This window comes from Aythya ferina (assembly GCF_964211825.1).
Source record: "Aythya ferina genome assembly, chromosome: 1".
Classification (NCBI taxonomy): Eukaryota; Metazoa; Chordata; class Aves; order Anseriformes; family Anatidae; genus Aythya; species Aythya ferina.
The window spans coordinates 84155944-84177394 of record NC_140296.1 but is presented as its reverse complement, the minus strand read 5'-3'; the positions used below and the strand labels follow the sequence as shown (position 1 = coordinate 84177394).

Genomic DNA, 21451 nt, shown 5'->3' with positions numbered 1-21451 from the left:
ACCTAAAAGGATGGTGCATCCACAGCTTCTCTGGGCAATCTGTTCCAGTGCCTCACCACCCTCAGATTAAAGAATGTCTACCTTAAATCTAATCTAAACCTACCCTCTTTTAGTTTAAAATCATTACTCCTTGTCCTATTGCTACACTCCCTGACAAATAGCCCCTCCCCAGATTTCCCATAGGCGCTCTTTAGGTACTGGAAGGCCACTTTAAGGCATTTCTGGAGCCTTCTCTTCTCCAGGCTGAAAAACCCCAACTCCCTCTGCCTGTCTTCATAGGAGACATTCTCCAGCCCTTTGATCATCCTCATGGCCCTTCTCTGGACTTGTTCTAATACATGTAGGTCCATGTCCTTATGCTGGGGACCCTAAAGCTGAACACAGTACTCCAGGTGGGGTCTCAAGAGAGCTGAGCAGAGGGGGAAAATCACCTCCCTCAGCCACACTGCCACACTACTTTTGACGCAGCCCAAGCTACAGTCAGGTTTCTGGGCTGCAAGCGCACATTGCCAGCTTATGTCAAGCTTCTAATGAACAAACAACCCCAGGTTTCTACTCTGAGCTTCTCTCAATCCATTCTCCACCCAGCCTGTATTTGTGCTTGGGATTGTCCTGGCCCAGATGCAGGACCTTGCACTTGGCCTTGTTGAACTTCATGAGTTTTGCACAGGCCCACCTCTCAAGCCTGTCCAGGTCCCTCTGGATGGCATCCCTTCCCTCCAACATGTCAAGCTCACCATACATGTATAGCTTAGTGTCGTCAGCAAACTTGCTGAGGGTTTACTCCATCTCACTGTCCATGTCACCGACAAAGAGGTTAAATAGTCCTAGTTCCAATACTGACTCCTGAGGATCACCGCTCATTACTGATCTCCACCTGGACATTGAGCCATTGACCACAACTGTTTGAGTGCGACCATCCAGACAATTCCTTACCCACTGAGTGGTCCATCCATCAAATCCATGTCTCTCCAATTTAAAGAGAAGAATATCATGCAGGATAGTGTCAAATGCTTTGCATAAGTCCAGGTAGATGATTTCAGTTGCTCTTCCCCTATCCACCAATGCTGTTACCCCATCATAGAAGGCCACCAGATTTTTCAGGCATGATCTGCCCTTAGTGAAGCCATATTGGCTGTCATCAATCATCTCTCTGTTTTCCATGTGCCTTAGCATAGTTTCCAGGAGTATCTGCTCCATGATCTTGCCAGGCACAGAGGTGAGACTGACTTGCCTGTTGTTCCCCAGGTCTTCCTTTTTTTCCTTTTTAAAAATGCAGCTTATGTTTCCTCTCTTCCAGTCAGTAGGAACTTCATCTGACTGCCATAACCTCTCAAATATGATGAATAGTGGCCTAGCAACTACATCCACCAGTTCCCTTGGGACCCATGGATATATCTCATCAGGTCCCATGGATTTGTGCACCTTTAAGTTTCTTAGATGGTCTTGAACCTAATCTTCTCCTACAGTGGGTGTTTCAACATTCTCCCAATCCCTGCCTCAGACTCAGTCTGTGTAGCTAAAGCTCTTTTCAGTAAAGACTGAGGCAAAAAAGTCATTGAGTACTTCAGCCATCTTTATATCACAGGAGACCAGATCTCCTGTTTCCATCCAGAGAGAGCCCACAATTTCCCTAGTCTTCCTTTTACCTATAGAGGACTTTTCTACCTGTAGAGGACTTTCTTGTTGCCTTTGATGACCCTGGCCAAATTTAATGTTAATAAGGTTTTATCTTTCCTAGCCTGATTCCTGGCTGCTTGAATAACTTCTTTGTATTCCTCTCTGTGCTGTCCCTCCAACAGTACTGGGGTGGTTAAAGGCCCCCATGAGGACCAGGGCTTGTGAACATGAGGCTGCTTCTGCCTAAAGGGGGCCTCATCTGCTTGGTCTTCCTGATCAGGTGGCCTGTAGCAGACCCCCACTATAATGTCTCCTGTCCCTGCCCTCCCAGTAATCCTGACCCACATGCTCTCTTTCAGCTCCTCGTCCATCCCCAGGCAGAGCTCCATGCACTCCAGTCACTCACTGACATAGAGGGCGATTCCCCCTCCTTGTCTCCCCTGCCTGTTCTTCCTGTAGAGCCTGTATCCTTCCATTCCAACGCTCCAGACATGGGAACCATCCCAATACATCTCCATAATACCAGTGAGGTCATAGCCCTGCAGGTGTGCATACATCTCTAACTCCTCTTGTTTATTCTCCACGCTACATGCATTAGCATAGAGACATTTAAGTTGAGCCCCTGATGAAGCTGAGTTACTGGCTGGAGTGGCTGGAAATCCTTAGTGTTGCTCTTCAGGTGCTCTCCTGCTGATGATAACATGCCTCACCCCAAGGAGGTAACCCACTTATTCCAAAAGCTGATCCAGAGAGCATTCCTGACAAGGTGTCCCTCAATTTGACTCTCTAATTTGGGTTTCCCTCTGCCCATTTTGGGCCTTCATTGGTATGGTGGCTCCTGGGATGGACCTGGGAGTGGCTGGCTAGGGCATTATTGTGGCTTCCCCCAAGTTGTCACTCTAAGCTCAGTTGTGGGTGTGCAGACCAGCTTTTATAAGATACCCTAATAGAATACACATGCACTGCTGTTCAGAAACTGCCCTTGCTATTTCAGGTAACACTAGCATGGAAGTCAACAATGTCAAAGTATTTGAGTTTGGCCACTTCGTCACCTAAGGCACAGTAGTGACTCAAATATCTTTTTACTAGTCCCAAATTCAGAATGCAACTAGTCACATCAAAAGCCTGTTCTCTAAGGCAAAGACTTCTCTATGTCCTTCGTATACCCTCCTATATCTTTTTCTATGTCCTTTTTTTCCATGGATCTATGACCTTCCCCCACCCTCCCATAGAGCTGTCACCTCAGAACAAGTATTGACATAGTCTCTGCAGTATCACCAGTTTGCCAGGAGACTAGAGCACACCAGTTACCAGCATGCCAGACAGAGCACCAGCACCTCTCCACCAATTTCAGCAGGCTGTGCTGAAACAACTGCAGTTTTGCCACAGTGGTCTGCCTGATAAGTGAATACAAATGCCCACATAACCTAACTAAGCTTTCACTCAGCAGGTGGCATGTCTTGATTTACACATTAGATATATAGGATCAAATGAGAAAATGTCTCTGGCAAAAACAGGTCTGTTTCTCTTACTCCTCTCTGACTGACAGGCTGAGCACTAAGCATTCAAAAAGGTGGAACTGAAATATTAAAATGCCACCTGCAGAAAAACAAATGTATTTATGTGATCTCCTCTTCTCAGACAAGCAGGCTTGTTCAGACTTTCATACACACATAGTCACCTCCTCCAGTCTCTAAAGTGATTAGGAGTCACTTGGCTTTAAACACTGTTTCATGGTAATGGCTGCTCCACATGCTAATCAACCAGAAAAAAAGAAATTCACTTAAGGGACTGTTTGTAGTTTTCTAATTTATTTACTAACAAAACAGTCATATTTTCCATAACAACTGTCACTTCACTGGGTGCATATGTTCTTGACTCAAAACTATGAAGCAGATTTAACTCAACAACATATGGTGTGATGTGAACTTATGTGCTTTTTTACTTTTTTTTAAAGAGAAATTATAGTGCAGCAAGTGGGTTTTATTCTCGGTCATCTGGTAGTTTTAAATCATATTTTATCCAACACTCCTGAACCTGAATGTAGCATAATATAATTTGTTATATTTAGTTCAAAATAGCACCTTTTTCCTTTGTTCTGTCAGGTAAATCCTGACAGAGGAATACTATTTTTAAGGAGGAAAGCAGAGTATGGTTACCAAAACAGCTGGTAGGTGTAGAACCGTAGCAGTTCTTCCAGTCATTCCTCTCCTGGTCTGTGCATGCAACAAAATGACAGCTGTACAAATGTACTAAGCACTCCCTATTTTCAGTATGTGCTGAACTCATAATTTAGTCCTAATGAATATGTCAATGGAATCTAGCAGCCTGTTTAGATTACTGCTTCCGCTATTACAGAGGGATTGAATACAGGAAAGATAATGCTTTAATTTTTACTGAATAAGTACCATGTTAAGGTCATGGAAATGGCAAAGGGTTGGGGGCTGAGGAGTGAATGTATGGATTTGCTGTGTTAGATGAGAGCTCTGAAAACACATATATAAATAGCCTCTCGTCATTTGTCATAGAGTTTATAGTTAGAGTTGGCAAAAACATTAAAATATATTTTTAATGTTTTCCATTAATTCTATGCTGAATACTGGATTAATCTTGAGTATTATGAAGTATTACTGAAGAAGTGTCACTTCTGAAAAGATGAGGATTACGCCAAGCAAACTGGAATGTTCAGAATGCAAATTAGTTGGAATCAATGCCTGTGATATCCATTCATGTTGTCTATGCTAATGACTGAATGCATTGCTCTCCAGCCAGGGAGTGATGTGTGGGTCATTGTTTGCCCTCTTCATTTTTTGCAGTCATGCATCCTTTACACTTGAAATTCTAAATGCTATTCACATTGCAGTTCAATAACCCCAGGAAAGAATTTTCATTGCTTTGCTGTTCACTAGTCATCATCTGACCACACTTTGGAAACTGTTTTTATTGAAAATAGTTATGATTAAACAAATAGTGAAGTGAAGAGCAAGACAAATCTTCAGAGCTCCGTGAGTTAGGCATAGGATAACAGCACCGGAGTATCAATTTAAATACATACAAATATGGGATGAAACTACATCAAAAAATGTTCCTTTTTGACCAGTGCAAGGGCTAAAGGTCTCTGGCTTAGACTATCCCAGTCTCCCCAAAAAAATGATAGTGATATTTATTCCATGGGCACATTTTTCTTTAGCCCTTCTTCTTTTACACCGAGTCCATACATATAATGGCCATAATTAAAATGTTAGAATATAATCTATGTCAGTTTTAATGAGTTTGAAAGGATGAGATACAAGAGAAAAGCAAGTTCTAATGGATACACAAAAAAAAAAAAAAAAAAAAAAAAAAAAAAAAAAAAGCTTTTTGACTCCAGATGGGTTTAAATTACATGTTGAAGTGTCCCAAAATTATAGCACTAAAGTTGCTCATAAAATGAACACGAAAGTGTCATCCGTCAGCACAACAGCACAAGGTATTTAAGGTGCTTTATTTTTACTCCACTGCCCAAGCATCAAATCCAGGATTTGTTCAGTCATTTTTAATAGGAATTCTATGGGATCTTATACCTTTAACCAGCATTGCCAATAAATAGACCTTTAATGCAAAACTCATTTTGTCAATGTTTTTAATTTTGAAAAGGTAACCTAACAAAAAATTTTGTTCTAATTTAAAATTCTGTAAAATCATATATGAAAGATTAGTTTCATAGCCATTTTTGCTGGAGAAGCAAAATGTAAGTAAAATGCAGGCATCTGTCATTTAGACAGAGGTTACCTTCAGCTTGCGTCTGATCTAACCTCACATTGTTTTTAATGTTCAACTGTCACATCATAAAGGACTTGTATATGAGAGGGATTAGACAGAAAGGGCAACTAGGACACAGGTAATTGACCAGATGTGAGACGCTTGTCTGCTGAATTTAAAGAACCAAGTATAAACCATCACTGCTCTTCCGTGGGAAGTCTGGAAGAGCAAAGCAATAGACAGTGGTCTGAACAAAAACATGAGCTTCCCAGTGAGAGACACAGGACTACTTTCTAAGGAAATTTTCTGATACAATAGGCTGCAGCACTGTGCCTTTCTGTGTTTAAGAAGCAAAAAAAAATACGGGTACTCAAAATAAAGTGAGTTAAACAAGGTATAGTCATAACTATATATAGCGAGTTAAACCAGTTAGCTATAAAGCAGAAGTAGAAGTACGAGTAGAAGTACAAGTACAAGTACAAGTGGTGGTAGTAGTAATAGTAATAATAATATGACAAAAACTGTCTAAAATTAAGCAATAATTTGGCCCATTAGGAAATGAATAAAGAGCTTTCTAGGCTATTCTGAATTCCTTTAAAACAGTTTGTTACCTAATATTTTTCTCTGTAGTTTGAGGTGTTTTTTTACTAGTTGGTCCTTTTTGAGTTTTGGTTGAAATATTCATCTGGATAGCTTCGTGTTTAATACTTGCCTCTCACATATAGCTGCATTTGATGAAAGCTCACTATATAGAAAAATGTATGAGTATGAAAACTACAGTTGAGGCCAATAAACCTCATTCCTTGTTTTTAGCTCCATCATGTCTTGACGCTGACTCCTAACTCAGGCAGAAAATAGGTCTTCAAGTCACTGACTGAATCCAATCTGCTTTTTGCAGGCTCCATAGTCTTTCAGATTTTGAGAGACAGGGTCCTACTTGACAATAAGACCATGGTTCACAGGCTAGTCTTTAATTATCTTGGAAATGGAGAAATGTTGCAGTAACAAGGGGCAAATCTGAAGAGATGTTATGCTTTATTATGAAAAAATTATGTAGATTTAGTTCAGATATTAGATGTTAAGAAGAAAATCTTTGCTATGAGGGTGGTGAAACACTGGAACAACTTTGCTGGAGAAGTTATGGATTCTCCATCCCTGGAAGTGTTCAAAGCCAGGTTAGATGGAGCTTTGAGCAACCTGATCTAGTGGAAGGTGTCCTGCCAATGGCAGGGGGATTGGAAACAGATGATCTTAAAGGCATTCTCCAACCCTAACCATTCTATTCAGTTCTCTGAAATGAACTTATTCTGAGTCTGGCATTTATGAAAAGTCTAAATAGCATCTTAAGAGTAAAGTAGCAACAAAAGAAGTTGCCCTCCTTTTGTTAACTGGGAAAAGAAAATACCAAATTACAGTTCAGTCCTCCAGAACTGAAATTATAGAAGTAGTTTCTAAGATCAATTTCATCAAACTTTCATAACTCTGCCTGTTTTTGATGCTTCAAAGCTCTACAAAATAGAGTAAACAATCAGTAAGTTTTCACAGTGGTCACTAGTAATAGTTTGACCTTATGCCAATGAAACTATTGTCTGATATCATAACTTACAAATATTGTTAGAGCGAAGCATAATTTGACCCTGATCTAAGGTCTGTACTTTGCACATATGAACCAATGACTTTAAGCTTTGTTTGAAGAAACAAAATGGCTGCTCCTTTGCTAAGAATATTCCTGTTAGTTTGTCCAGTATGATCTCTGAAATCATTCATAAACAGAAATGCAAAGAAAAACATCATCATCTCAGTTAAAGCCATGTTACATTTAGTAATAATTTTCAGAGATGGTTTTTAACAGTAATAAAAATGGAAACAAGGGATTGGTTTTGTAAAATCTGTCAAATAAACATAAAAAGGACATAAACCTCCAAAATAGCTTTTACATAAAATCTCAACACAAGATAAAATACAGCTTTTGGGTAAAAAGAGAGTCATATCTCTAGCAACTTCCATAAATAATTCACTGCTAGCATGTAAACAATAGAGAAGCACAGTATGAATGCCAAAGAGGGTCTTTATATGTCATAAAGCCACTCAAAAGTGCACTTGCTGCAGCAAGTCTGACTGTGAGCTTTGATGTGCTGGAAAAGAAACTGCTATGCTGAGGTCATCAGTTAGTAGAAAACAATTTCCCTCATACAGAGAAGCAGACTTACTGCTGGGCTTCTGACACAGACAGATTGGATTTAAAAAAAAAAAAAAAACAAGACTGCATAATGTGGGCTTGCAGGGGAAAAGAAACCTTCTGAACACCTTCTAAATCACCAAAGCTGAAACAAAATATATCATCTTCCTTTAATGATTATCAAAAGTTGACATGATAGTGTGGTAGGGTTCACACACTAGCGCACTCACACTTTAGATATGCAACTGGCTTGATTTGCTTCCTCCTTCTTAACTAAACTCCTTCCATGGAGAACTTAAGCTGCTCTATTTGTTAAGTGTCAGGCTAAATAATTCAAGTGACAGATCTGAAGTCCATTCCCTATTATGGTTATATTTAAAAAGGTAACTCTGTCGTCTGAAAAATTCCAACACAAGAGAAAAGACAAGGCTGTTGCAATAACATCCCTCCTATTTCTAGACTGATACAGCAAGGGAAAGAAAAAATCTAATACCCTAGTGATAAAAATATATATAAATATTGAATGTGTATACAGACACCATTCAGCCCTCAGCTCTCTGAAGGGACCAGCAGAGTTAACACCATAACAATCATAGTAAAAATAACAGAGGAGAGAGGATAGGCACTAGGTGGAGAGAGAAATGCAAGCTTTGAAATTTCAGTGAAGAGGACAACAATGTGAAGGTATATAGTGCTTGGCATGTGATTCAAGGAGTGCAATCAATGTGACAGAAAGGGAATGGGTAGAAGATTATTTTTATGTTACAACTCTTGACTTCTTTCAGTATGCACTGAATTTCATTTGTAATTGCTCTGGCCTATTCCACCTCTCAAAAGCTTGTGATTTATATCAAAAGCCTTTGCAACGTAGTTTTTTTTTCGTGTGCAACTTTTAAATATATTCAGAGGACCAATTCAGACTTTCACTTGTCCACTTTTGAGAAACACATTCTCTGGCAAAAGAGTTGCCTTTTCAATGGGAAGGAAAAAAGAAGCATTCTTATTTACAGCCCTGAAGGCAAAAGTGTGGGCACCACAGGAAAAGACAGAAACAACTATATGTTTCTCTAATGGCAACTAATGCCATTTGGATTAATCATCTGGCTGATGTTTTAAAAGGATGTGTTATGTTAGTATAATTTAATAATGAGCATCTTTCTGATGGGCCTCAAGAGACTGCTTGCATCATACATTGTAACCCAGGAAAAATTTGAAAGCAAGTTTGTGATGCTACCACTGGAATGACTGACTAAGATCTCTGCCCAGGACTGCACTGTTTTCCCAGAAGAATCAGTATTTTGAACTCAAATCAAACTATGTGTGAATCTTCCCAGGACTTAGGAAAAGATGCAGCAGACTTTTCTGTTGTTTGCCTGCACACCTCTGACAGGAAAGGCTAGTAAGACAGAAAAAAAAAAAAAAAAAAAAAATAGTATGCAAAAGAACAACAACAAAAAAGTTTTGTATTTCTTCTGTAAGCCAAGCAAAATGTGAATTTCCACTGTCAAAACATATAATCAGTATTAACCTGCATAAACATAATCACCCTACCTTCTATTTATAATTTGTATTATCCTCACTAAGCTGAATGTATATCCCTGATCACATCCATCCTCCCAAAGCATGATCATATCTTCCCTCATAGAAATTTTTTTCATGCACATTTGCAATGGAAAGGCTCAGCTCTTCACTGGAGCCAAGAAATACACAGAGCAGCTCAGCAAACTGCCAGGTCTGCTGTCTTAGTGTCCTTCAGGTCCCTGAGCTAGATGGATCTTCTCATCCCAGTTCAGACCCTACCATGGTCTCTGCTGCTGCAAGGGAATAGGAAAACGTATACCTACAAACAAGACAGCGTCTGCTGAGCTGTGACATCAACAAAAATATCACAAAAAATTAACATGCAAAAATAGAAACTTCAAAAGGTTAATAGTGGCCACTTCCAACCATCTGTCATCAAGCTGCTGGAAGTCCCATCCTCTGCATTCCTCTGTGGTTCTACGTCTGACACCAAGCAAGTGATGCTGGATGTGAAGAGCTGAGCGCTGGCATGGAGCCTTGACTTGATTTCTTTCTGGATTCTGTTGCTCACCAATAGGTGTGTTCAGTCTTACTTTTGCCCTTCTATAAGAGAATAAGAAAGCCTAAAAAGGTAGAAACCAGGCAGAAACAAGGAAAAGGCTATGTCTTTTGTTCTGGAGCCTCTGCACCAGGCTCTGATGTGTCATCTGCAATATCACGTGATTCCCAGGATACCTCTGAAGCCCTGTCTCTCACAATAACCTTCTAGCAATCTCTAAAAGATGGCAAATGACATAAAAAATATATATATATATATATATAAAAAAAACTATTGTTTTCACTGTCTGCTGCCTCTGCGGCAGTCTGGACTGTGAGACATTTGATGGCAACAAGTCCATCCCAATCCCAAGTTTCTTTAAATTTGAAAAGTCTGCTTTAACTACCCCTGCCAATGGACATCCCTGTTCTACCTCTGCTTTGCAGATATCCTCCAGGGTATCTGTATGTACATGTATGTATGTATATTACAAGTATATTAGGTAATATGTATATTACCTAGCCTTGTGTAATGGGCAGATGTCAAACTTATCCCTGTGAGGTTAATGCCTTTATAGTACTGTAGCCATTTCTGGGATAAAATGAGGTCACTTGGACTTCTCTGTGTCAGTGTGAGTGAATTTTCAGCCCAACAGATCTATAAAATGCTAGAAAAGAGTTTGTCATTCACACCGTCTAGTTAAACCTGACTCCCTGTCATTTATTCACTGGGATGCTTCCTTCTGCTCGAAGTTCAACTAGGAAAAGGTAGGAGCTTATTAAAGCTTGGAGAAGTCTCCTCAACTATCCCCTTGCTTGGTGAAATGCAAGAGAAAAATAGGTCACAAGCTATAAATTTAACATCATTGCCTCTAATTTATTCAGCTCAGTCCAAATTTACAGGGACTCCTGCCTCACTGCATTATCTGCACCTACCTACTGTATCTCATTGCCACATTCCCATGTGCAGTGCCCAAAATCAGCTGGCTCAGCAAAAGTTAAGCATGTTCAGAAACAGACCTAACTGTGCCTCTCAGTGAAAGAGTGAAAACAAAAGCACAGCTAGTAAAAAACTGGAAATAGATTGCTTTAAATATGAAGGGTCTATTAAGGCTAGTGGTTGAGTCTCCATTCCTCAGAGACAGTGTCTTCTTTCACATGCACAGTACGTAAAATTATAAATTCTCTCTTTTTTACTTTCCTGTGCCTTACAGCAAGGCAATAATCAATCAGACCAAAGGACAAAGTTCCAGACTTTGAACTTTTTCACAGAAATCAGCCAGTCAGTGTAAGCTTTGCTACCAAGCACTGTCTGTACCTAGCACCAATAAATAAAATAAAATAAAATAAAATAAAATAAAATAAAATAAAATAAAATAAAATAAAATAAAATAAAATAAAATAAAATAAAATAAAATAAAATAAAATCTGGAGGGCCGAATTAACTCTTTATTAAAATTAGCTTCTTAAAAATCTGACTCCCTCAAAGTTTTATTAGCATTTGCACTTGCTGATTAATCAGTACTAAAATGACTACTTCTGTAACAGAGTCAAGAAAAATGCAAATGTGATCCTTTGAAGAGGTTCAGGTGAAATATTTCAGTTACATAGAAGCATTTTTAAAGGCTTTGTAAAAGGCACTGCTTTGGTTTCACTTGCAATGCTTTGAAGTAAAATAAGGTTTGGGAGTAGACATTCAAGAGCATCTTCCAGCAAAGGTAGACAGATTAATATAGGGAATGATGAAATGGAAAAAAATATAGCATGGCTTTCTGCAGTAGCAAAGTCCTGAACTCTGCAACACAGGAGGCCATTTACCAGCACAGCTCCCTTTTTTTGCAGGACAACCAACCCCCACCAAGATACTAACTGACATTGTGGGTAAACTTACAAGGGTGCCTACAGGGTGAATAGCAATATCAGAGAAGGCGTGTAATACAGACAGCTTCATATAAACCATGAGTAATTATCACCTTTAACTCAGAGAAAAACAATATGCCATTATTTTGCCTGACAAGTATCTGTTTAACACAGCTATATATTCTCATTCTCTCAACTAAAGATGCCAATATATGCAGGAACATACATATCCTCATCCTAAAATGAATGCTTTATGTGACCTAGTTCTAAGAAATATAATTCAAAGGCTTTTACTGATATATGTCGAACATTGTATGCCTTACTTTATATAAATTCAAATGTGTAGTGTGAAATGCCACCTTGTGAAAATTTCTGTTTGCATTGGGGAATAATGTAGTTTAGAGGCAAGATATAATGGTTTAATATCTGAAACAGACCTATAAAGCAAGCTTCATAACAAGGATTTATTTTAGCATTTATTCATCGGACAAAGAATAAGTGCATCCTTTTTCCCCTGCCAAGTGTACTCAGTGCAAAAAAGGACAAGGCGCTATAGTAGATTACTTTACATTCATTTTAATAATGTAGTTTAAATAAAGATGCAAAACTCTTTATACAACACTAGCAGCATTCAGCCATCCTTAAAGGTAACCCCACATACTGTAATAGTTTCAAGGACATAGTCCTGCAACACCTTGAGAATTTCCACTGTATCATTTCTGAAGAAGTTTTCTCATTCTTGCATGTCTGCTCTGTGCCCTGTCATCAAAGCTGCTTTCTTCTGGGCAGTTACCTTCCCTAAGAGGGAGAGAAAGGGAATTGAGGAGAAGAAAAGGTGCAGGATGGGTGGAGAAGGAAGAATGTAGCCATCCGTATTTTGAGGCCTGTGAGACTGTCATCTGGGAAGGCTCCATATTTTTATGGTCATTTGAAATCCTGCTTTCTTCATCACAGAAATTCTTCTTCAGTCATGCCAGAAGTCATACCAGAAGCAAATGTTTCAGGATAAGGACCTAACATGGGCAAAACCGTTTCAGCTTAGGGAATTTCACTTACTTTAATTTATTGGCAATTAACATCAACTTTTAATTACTGATTTAAGTGTTAAGAAAAACGGGAAGACAAACAACTAAACAAACAGTTAGGAAAAAAAATCTTTCCTTCCCCTTCCCCATACTCAGTTTCAGTCCAACCTATCTCCTCTCGCCCTCCATTACAGGCACCTTCCCTTGCTCTCATGATGCATGGCACCCAGCCCCTCTTGCTTCCTGCGGTGGGACAGCAGGCAGCAGAGAAGGGTGCTATCACTGCACAGTGCTCTCCTGCTTCTGCTCCTTCCTTCTTGCTCTCTCTCCTCCTCTGTTCCTGGTTTCTTCTTGCTCTCTCTCCTCCTCTGCTCCTGGTTTCTTCTTGCTCTTCTGCTCTAGAATGGGTCCCCATCAGGATGCAATCCCTCAGGGGTGTCCGTCCTTCTGTTTGGGTCCCCCCAGGCCACAGTCCCTCAGGAATGTCACTCTCTCAGGATGGGTTGCCCACAGGCCTCAGTCCCTCAGAGCAGCCTCCCTCTAGCACCAAGTCTGCAGCCACATCCCCTGCACCATCCTCTCCCCACATCTCTCCCATATCTCCTTTCCCCCACGGCTGCTGCTCGCCCCCAGCGGTGCCTGCCCAGTACCATATGGGTCTGGGAGTTGGCTGGAAATGGCTGTGGCCACCACCAGGCCACTCACAGCCTCCTTGTGCACTGGCACCCACAGCCACCAGTCCAGCCCTGCCACCACAGGCGAAATCCAAAGAGAGATAGGAAGGAAAGATATCAGCAACCCCCGAGCCAAAGGTGGATCAAAAGATGAAGCCCCCTGATCAATATTTCAAAAAAAGAAAGGCTGTGGGATGGATCTCTAACAGATACTGCTCCTTCCCAGTTGCTCAGACACAGGCTGGTACCCTTTGCAGCTTCAGTGGTCTCACCCTGCATGCTGCAGAAAGCAAAGCATGAAGTATCCTACCTGCAGCATTTTCTGGGAATTTCTCTTTCACCCCAAAATGCTGAGCTATCAAAGTTGTTCAGCTAGAAAAAAATGCTGCTGCTCTGATTTCAAAATGTCAGAGTAATAATACAAGAAACAAAGAAAAATAAAAATCAGGAAGTGAAAACAGTCCAGGTAAATTAATATTTTTATTTACTTGTAAACTCTTTTTCTAAATTAGTTTATTGTTCTTGATTGTTCTTTTGAACCAGAGCAGCAGAATTTTTGGCTTGGCAAATGCAAAAAGAAATAAAATAAAATAAAATAAAATAAAATAAAATAAAATAAAATAAAATAAAATGTTTAAAACTCTAGCAAATAAATACCACAACAGAGCCCATTTGGCAGAGAGAAGCTTCCACATCAACTGTGGCTAGCAAGTTCTGACAAACACAATTTTGTCTCAAAGTTTCTGCCAATCTTCAGTCAGAAGTAATTGTTTTCCCAGTACGGCACTACTTTTTGAGTTAGTGCAGCTTTCCAGCAGGCACTGAACCTCCAAATCAGAAGAGCACTTTACCGTTTCCTACAAGATACTTCAGGCTAATTACCCTGTCTGAACTGCCGTGCGCGCCTGAACATGGATCCTGCTGTCAGAGCATAACAGATGATCGCACTCTTCAGCATCTAGGCTTACGGGTATCCTTTCTTTCAGATGACTGGCTGTGTGAACAGAGCTCTGATGGTCATTCGGTTAAATACTTAGTTTTTCACTGAGCAGGGTGAGTATATATTTGAAACAGTTTTGCACAGCCTAGCAACTGCAGGCAATAAAATGGTGTGTTTTAAAAACTCTACTATTCATTATTCACTTTGCTATTTTTGCATCTGGCCTTGAGCAAAGTATAATATCTGTCCTACCTATTCTTCAAGACTGCTGTTCTGTATCTCAGTTCACAAAATGTTGTAGGCTAGCATTGTCATTTTTATATTTAGTATAGGTAGTCTAGATATAATTTTCCAAACAGCCACTTCAGTGACATTGCAAAAACTCCACAAAAGAATACGAATGTAGTAAAATATACTGCAATCCCATTTACATTCTAAGGTGTCACAACAGGTTGAGTATCATCACATCAGTTTTGACTAACTGTTTCATATGATAAATGTTTAGCTTAGCTTTGTGCATACCCATTATTTATTCTGTGGTGTTTCTTAACTAATTTGTATAGTGGACTCAGAGTATACAAAAACTCACACTGACATAAACATGAGAACAAGATATTAGTGTGTGCTTTGAGAATAAGAGAGTTGTGTCATCACCTATTATTTTTTGGAACACCAATGAGCAAAACTAGCACCATCATACAGAGCAGAATGCCTGTCTGCTCACATCCTGAAAATTAATTTGTAAGCGCTGGTAAATATACAACTTGAACTTGCATAAATAAAGATCAAGTCACTAACAGTGTCAATTCAGACATTACTTTATTCATAACAAGCAATTTAACCATTTATTTAGTGGAATTAAGTGAATGTGATCTTCAGAAATATTTAATTATTTAACTTTTTAAGCCAGAAGAGACACTTTTCCAGAAGAGACATTAACATTTTTAAATCTAGACCTCATTAATAGGAGCTACCTTCAAGGATGACATGCTTACCTTTCCTCCATTGTCACCAACCACTAAAAATTGGTCATTGTTTTACCTGATATGATGCAACAGGACAGCATCAGAAAATGTTTATATTTCATCCTTTCACAGCCCCTTTTTCACTCTGGGACATAATTCTATTATTCTGGAAAGTTCTCCACTGTCATTTCATCTGTCCTCTGACTGTGCCTAGATGATTTTAGTGAAACACAGCTCCAGCAGTGCTATCATTACAACACCTCTAATATTCATAACAATAAAATAATTTACCACAACACATTCAAAATTAACTAAGGAAACAATGTTCATATTCTTTGTGCCCCAATTGCTTTTCTGCAGAGGACTTCTAAGGTTTATGATTTCACTCACCTCTCCACAGAGCAGAAAACTCACTTCTAAGGTCTGTGTCAATTACACTTACCCAAAGTTGCACAAAGATAAGGGGGGTGACTCCTTTTTCTGAATAACTGCTTATATTTTCTAAGGGTGATAAATGCAATAAAGCATGGAGTGGTGAGAAGGACAAGCAATCAAGGACTTAATTTATTTCTAATTTGGTTCGTTGTGTATGTACTCTAGTTGGCCTTTTTAGACTTGACAAATGATTACATCACAATTTTGAGAACCCATAATAATTATAGACATGAACGGAACAAATTGCAGGTAAAAATATGATTTATGCCATTAAAATGACATAATCTTTCTTATGTACATAGAGTGAATGTATGTTAAAAATATTAAAATCACAGCATAGGTGAGTAATATAATTCATAATGTAACATTATGTTAAAGTAATCAAGGCAATATTAAATATTTCAATTAGATGTATATTTTATGTTTATATAGCTTGGAACTCCCATATCAAATGTTGATTTGACATTGTTTTAATTATTAATAATAATGATTCCATTTGAAAAGAGGTTTATGTGCTTAAAGTTTAATGCTTTAAGTTTAATGCCAAAAATAAATCATTGCTGCACTGAAGGCAGTGGAAAAGCTGTCATTACCTAGAAGTGGAGCAGCATTTCAACCATCATATCTGTTCAGATTCATAAGCCTGAACCACTATTCAGCTGCACAAGGCACCAGCTCAACAAGACTGCTGTACAGGAATACTCCCCCTTTCCTGTACAGCTGTGCTATTCAGTACATTCTTCAACAAGCAAAAAGCTATTTTGCTGAATTAGGGTTGGTGAAAAGTAGAGTATCCTTATTTACAGTTTTATTGTCTTGGAGTGAAAAGAATTTCTATCTCCTTTCTGTAATTTTGTTTTATTAATAGACAAAAGTCTGATCATCCAAAAACTTCAACAGATGTGAAGCTGTGAAAATAACTCTTTCTGGGCAGTTTGCAGACATTAGTCTAAGAACCACAGTTGGGATTAATTACCATGCAGTTCCCAAAGTTTTCTTTGCTTTTTGTCCCTTGAACCTGCCACTTCATCAACCAAGCCCCAGTAAAGAGATTATCTTTGGAGACTTGGGGTCTGCAGGGCTGTTTCTCAGTGCTCTCTCCCAGCTGCTGTTGTGCAGCAGTACTTTCCCTTTCTTAAATATGTTCTCACAGAGGCACAGACAACATTGCTTCCCTGGTTCAGCTCTGGCCAGTGGCAGATCCCTTTTTTAGCTGTCTGAAACTGGCTCTGGTCTGACATAGGGCACCTTCTGGACTCCTCACAGAGGCCACCCATGCAGCCCCCTTGCCATGTAAACCCAATACATAAGGAAACTGTGGTATACCATGTAACTTTAACAAGTCTGTGCTAACTTGAGCAGAAAAAAAAATAAATAAATAAATAATAAAAAATAAAAGGGACAGCTAGAACTGAAAATACATTGTAACAGCACTTCCTGCCTACTGAACAATTTAAAACATTGGTGATTTTTTTTTCTAATTCAGTACCACCAAACACATTATACAGATGAAATTCCTGTGAAATGACTAACATGCTGTTTGGTTTGGGACTAGACTGTGCAAAGCAGATGCTGAAAAGAGATGACATGCCTGGCCCATGTCCACTTTGGGCACTTGCATGAACCTGTCCTAGCAGCACCAGGACTCTGCTACCACAAGTAGACACCCATGATCTTTCCAATTTCTCCATCCTCTATGACAGTTTTCAGTTCATAGACTCTGCTCTTAGTTCATTCTTCTCTGCTTTTTCCTCTGTTAAGATGACAGTGCTTCCATTTCATTTAATTAATAATCAATGTTTAATTTGATTAAAAGCTGAAGAATTCAATTATATGTATTAAATAATCCTTTATTTTGTTCAGTTTTGTTGCCTTTAATGAGGTAATATTCTATAATTAAATCATATGATACAGACAGTTGCTGTATAATTAATAAGACCATGGTCCTAAATGACTTAGAATAATGAACCCAAGCAAGGCCCATATAATTAAAAATGCTCATAACTAAAGTCTGTGACATATTTCCTAACTACATTTGGAGCATAAGAGCAATCTTACCATCAAGACATTGGAACAGGTTCTCTGTGTGACCTTGGACAAGGTATATAATCTTGCTGAGGCAAACGTCTTTATAGTAAATCTTTGTTTTAATAAAGTCTTCAAGTAAGGACTTCATGACAAGGAGAAACACTCACCCTGTGCATGGAGAGAGCCTAGTAAAAAGGTATTCTCTTGGTATTATCAGAAGATAAATAAGAGTTAGGGAACAAAACCTAGCTGTAGCAGATGAGAAAGAAGGTCCAACTTGCTTCATATCCCCCCAAAGGCAGTTGCAACTGGCAGGTGGTTAAGGAAATATTTAAAGGCCAGTCAAGTACTGTATGGTATCTCCACCTTTGTCTCACCCCAACAATGTGCAGTTGGAGTTCATGAGATGCATCGTGTTTTTTAATAGCTCATACCAGACTTCTCAGCAGTTTCTGAACCCAGTTTCTGAACAGCTCTACCTCTAATTACCACAGCATCCCCTTACAAGGAGTGCTACAACTCAATCATACACAGGGTAAAAACCCTTTTATTTGTTTTCTGTCTCCAAATGCTATTTTTACTTCTTGCTCCTTACATAATGTTCTGTGAAGACATAGGAATAAACTTTCTCTGTACATTTTCTTCATTAGACTCATGATTTTTTATTTACATGTACATATGCCATATCATCCTTAATCATCTCTTTTCCAACCTAAGTTTTTTCCTGGAAAGATGCCATTCCAATTCTGTGGTTATCTTTCTTTGACCATTTTTGTTTCACATTCCACTTTTCAGGAAACATAAACAAGAACCATACATAGCTTTCAAGATGTAGTACACCAAATTTTTATGAAGTGGTATGATAATATTTTATATCTTGTTCTCATTTCATTTCTTAACCATTTTTATCATGATTTTGCTCCTCTGACCATTGTTGAGCAACTGATGTTTTAATAGGACCAGCTACAATAATCTCAAGATCTCTCTCCTGAGAGGCAATAGCTCATTTAGGACCTATCATTCCATATATACAATTAACACTGTGTTTCTCCATGTGCCTCTCTTTGCATATATTGACCTTGAATTTCATCTGCCGTTTTACTGTCCAGCCATTCAGTAACTCTTTGCAGTAAATCTGAGAATTGAATACCTTGGATAATATCTTATCAGCAGCAGATCTTGTCACCCTGTATCTGCTGCCATTTTTAGCTCATTTATGAATGTATTGAATAGATGCACTCCTTGAAGAGCAGTATCCACTCTAATGCCTTTCCTTATCTGTACCTTTTGTTTTCTTTCACATAACCACATAATCACATTTCTCATCTTTGTACATCCTATCATATTTGCTTTTGTGAAGCCACAAAAGGAATTTATCGTTTATCTCAAGACAGCTAACTTTTCTTAAACCTTTTTGATGATGGATAATGTCAAAAGACTTTTGGAAATCCACATAGATCAACTTGGTAATTACATTCATATATTACTGACTTCCTCAAAGAACTCTAGGTTATTTGTGATGCATGACTTCCTTAAATGAAAACCCTGCTAATTCTTTACCATGTGTCATATTCTTCTATCTGCACAAGGGAGACTATATTATTGAATTCTATTTACCTAAGTCTGTTGTTCATTATATCTTTATATACCAAATAGAGAAATCAAAGTCATCAGTCCATAGTCCTCTAGATTTCCCTTGTCATCTTCCACTTTTCAGTCCCCTAATGTTGGAACAATTTACGCACCTACATTATTATTAACCACTATTGTGACTGATTGACAATTTCATTTTTAAGTTAAAATGCTTGAATATTATGTGGTTATTTTATTTGTTACTATCCATTTTACTTATTTGTCTAAAACTTATTCAATTTGAGAAATTTAACTTGGCACAGCTTGAGATAGTTCCTCAAGTTCCTTCTTTTTAAAGTTTAAGCAAACACTAAGGCAAATAGTTCATTTGGCTCTTCTGAGATAGTCTGACTACCACTGAGCTTTAAAAATTTCTCACAAGTCTAGTTAAATGAGTAGTTACAAGAGTTTCTGATGCTTGGGATGAGCTCCTCTGTCCATTCCAGTAGATGCAGCTTCAGAGGAGGATTGCTTAAGGAAAAAAAAAAAAAAAAAAAAAAAGGGGGGTTGGGGAGTTTTTGAAAAAATGAGACTTTGGGCCACTGGTGAAAGAGGAAGGAAGGAAGGAAGGAAGGAAGGAAGGAAGGAAGGAAGGAAGGAAGGAAGGAAGGAAGGAAGGAAGGAAGGAAGGGAGGAAGGGAGGGAGGGAGGGAGGGAGGGAGGGAGGGAGGGAGGGAGGAAGGAAGGAAGGAAGGAAGGAAGGAAGGAAGGAAGGAAGGAAGGAAGGAAGGAAGGAAGGAAGGAAGGAAGGAAGGAAGGAAGGAAGGAAGGAAGGAAGGAAGGAAGAAAGAAAGAAAGAAAGAAAGAAAGAAAGAAAGAAAGAAAGAAAGAAAGAAAGAAAGAAAGAAAGAAAGAAAGAAAGAAAGAAAGAAAGAAAGAAAGAAAAAGGAAAAGGAAAAAGAATGATGATCAGGTTGAAGCCTACTTGGCTTGAGACTTAGAAGGTGGAATTTCAGACTATAAAAATCCATTTTTATAGACAGTGACAGCCTGACAGTTTGCTGCTTATGTGCCATGCTAGATTAGAGCATGTTAAAAGGAAAACTGTATGAAATTGAAATCTCTCTTATTCGCTCACTGCAGCCTAGGCGAATCCTGCTGGTTCTCAAAAAATGTAAAGCTAAACCACTTGCAGTGAGTGAACTGGTGAAGCAATGAGTTGTCCACTGAATCAATTTTTGACCCTTTTATCCACACAGCTGGAGACACCTTTTTGTCATTCACTAACAGGAACAGGATAGGGTGGTTGAATCCCATGTGCACATCGTGCATCCTGAATATGTTCCCTCTTTAACTTTCTGCAAAGGAGTACCATGACATCAGAAATCCATGATCAAGCTGTTTTCTGTTGTTCCACCTTTGATCACCAATGTTGACAACAGAGATATTTGGTTATTTTACCTTATGATGGGGTTCCTGGAAGATGTACATGATGAAGCCCACATGTACAGTGTTTTCTAAAATGTAATTCCTTTATGCTCACCTTCTTTCTTGGGACTAAGACTGCAAAGTGAGAGGATGTTCTGTGCCAGGCACTTAGGATATGAGCAGCATTTCAACCTTATCTCTGTCAGGTGGATCTGCATGAAAATACCTAAAGAAAAATAAACAAACCACTGCATGAGCCTTAAATTTCAGTCAGCATTTGGAGCTCGGTTTCACTGTAGGATTGAGGGCATGACAGGTGTTAAGTTTGCTCTCTGTATTACAGATTCTTAGTACTTTGGGGAGGGGGAGATTATTTTGTCTCTTAACAAAAACAAAATTAAAACACATCTCTGAAGACTGTTGCTTTGAAGTGTCACACTTTTGCATAGTCTTGATAATCAGTAATGAAGAGAGAGTGCAGATTACAAAACAACATAATCAAGTGATAATAATGAATATTTCAACAGGCAGACATTTCAAAGTTTTAATTAAAATTAGTAGTGCTATTGATATTGTAATGTCTTCGGGTAACATACAGGCAAGTAATCACAGACCTCCCAAATGGACTGCATTACACATGCAATTAATTATAGAAGATGTTGCTCAAACCACCCTGGGATCTCTGAGATTTAAACCAAGTGCTCAAGAATTTCGCTACAGAAGGCAGCTCCACTAACACAGCTAGCAGATCAACTATTATACTTAACCCAGATGCTTCATTGCTGCGATGCAGCTCAAATCTGTTCTAGCAACAATCTTTACTCATCTGCTTTAATAACACAAATGCTTCTCCTTTTGCCTAAAGTGAAAGCTGGTATTTTTAAACACAGACGATGAGAGCTTTGGGGACAAAAGAATACCACCTA

The 21451-nt window shown here is 38.7% G+C and overlaps 1 long non-coding RNA gene across 1 annotated transcript in view; it reads right to left on the bottom strand.

Moving 5' to 3' along the window:
- Positions 1–12018: 12018 nt before the first annotated feature.
- Positions 12019–21451, bottom strand: part of LOC311430052 — a 101850-nt gene continuing 92417 nt past the window's right edge. The window contains exon 4 of the long non-coding RNA XR_014688521.1: positions 12019–12471. This is a non-coding gene — a long non-coding RNA (uncharacterized lncRNA). The remainder of the gene's footprint in view (positions 12472–21451) is intronic.